The following is a 1,687-nucleotide window of genomic DNA, read 5'->3' as shown; positions in this document are numbered from 1 at the left end:
TCCTCCGACTCTCACTGGCTGCAGTCACCGCCGCCTGTAGGAAGCTAGGAGTGGGATCTTGGGCCAGGAGTGTGGGCAGGGCTGCATGCATGGGCTCAGCCGCCGTTGCCACTCTTTTATGAAATAATCACCGTGCTCATCTGGGTCATGTATCACCTAAAAATTCCAAGTGCAAGTTAAATATTTTTGAAGCCTGAAACTTATCACATACAGATTTGGGTACTCAGGAAAGGTAGCATCCCAGGGCAGCCATGACCGCCATCCTGGAGCATCTGAGCACCCTGTCCATGAGCGGGGAGCATCTGCGATGCCTGCCCAAGATCCTGGAGGATGGGCTGCCCAAGATGCCCGGCACTGTCCCTGAGACCAACGTGCCCCAGCTCTTCCAGGAGCCCTACATCCACTCCGGGTACCGCCTCACCGGCCATGAGTGGCGCTAATACTTCTTCAGCCTCTTTCAGAAACACAATGAGGTGGTCAATGTCTGGACCCACCTGCTGGCAGCACTGGCCGTCCTCCTGTGGTTCTGGGCCTTTGTGGAGGATGAGGACCTGCCATGGACCTCTGCCTACGTGCTGCCCCTGCTCGTCTGTGTCCTGTCCTCCATCACATACCTCACCTTCAGCCTCCTGGCCCACCTGCTTCAGTCCAAGTCGGAGCTCTCACACTACACCTTCTACTTCATGGACTACAGGGTCATGAGCATTTATCAGTACAGCAGCGCCCTGGTCCACTTCTTCTACACCTCCGACCAAGCCTGGTATGAGCACTTCTGGCTCCTTTTCCTGCCAGCTGCCGTCTTCTGTGGCTGGTTACCGTGTACCTGCTGCTGCTATGCCAAGGACCAGTACCACAGGCCCTACCTGGTCATGAGGAAGATCTGCCAGGTGGTGCCATCCAGGCTGGCCTACATCCTGGACATCAGCCCCGTGGTCCATCGTGTTGTTCTGTGCCACCTATCTGGCTGCCAAGACCCAGCAGCCTGGTACCATGCCCTCCAGATCATCTTCTTCTTGGTCAGTGCCTATTTCTTCTCCTGCCCAGTCCCGGAGAGGTACTTCCCTGGTTTCTGTGACATCGTGGGCCATGGGCACCAGATCTTCCACACCTTTCTGTCTGTCTTCACACTCTTCCAGCTAGAGGCCATCCTCCTGGACTACAAGGGGCGACAGGACATCTACCTGCCACGCCACAGCCCCCTGTCCATCTACCTGGCCTGTCTCTCCTTCTTCTTTGTGGTGGCCTGCAGTGCGGGCACTGCAGCCTTCTTGAGACAAAAAAATCAAGGCCAGACTGACCAAGAAAGATTCCTGAGACTGCCAGGTGGGGCACGGTGTGGAAGCGGCCTGTCATGATTTGGGGAGAACTTGATTCCACAGTAGGAGGTGACTTTGTGTTTTTAAGAGTGGGCTTTTAAACGAGTACTATATTTCCAAGGGTGGATATGGCTATGGCATTGGGAAGCCAAAGGATCCAAGAGTTTTGTTATCATTGTCCTGAATATCAGGTTTATATTTCATCCTCTGGGCTGTAGCCTTATGAGACACAGGAAAGGAAGGGACCTTGGCTAAGGTTCGTCAGACACTGAATTAAGAATCTTCATGCCTGAAAATTGAGTAGCATTCTGACTGTGGCCTCCGGGGTCCAGCCCTGACTAGAGGGAAAATCTACTTGGACTGAAAAAATT

General features: G+C 53.8%; 1 pseudogene; it reads left to right on the top strand.

The window, feature by feature from the left end:
* The first annotated feature begins 251 nt into the window (after positions 1-251).
* Positions 252-1,314, top strand: LOC110145690 (membrane progestin receptor beta-like; annotated as a pseudogene).
* The last annotated feature ends 373 nt before the right edge of the window (positions 1,315-1,687 follow it).

Source organism: Odocoileus virginianus, chromosome 32 (assembly GCF_023699985.2).
Source record: "Odocoileus virginianus isolate 20LAN1187 ecotype Illinois chromosome 32, Ovbor_1.2, whole genome shotgun sequence".
Taxonomy (NCBI): domain Eukaryota; kingdom Metazoa; phylum Chordata; class Mammalia; order Artiodactyla; family Cervidae; genus Odocoileus; species Odocoileus virginianus.
The sequence above is the reverse complement of the archived record's forward strand: the minus strand, read 5'-3'. Positions and strand labels throughout refer to the sequence as shown.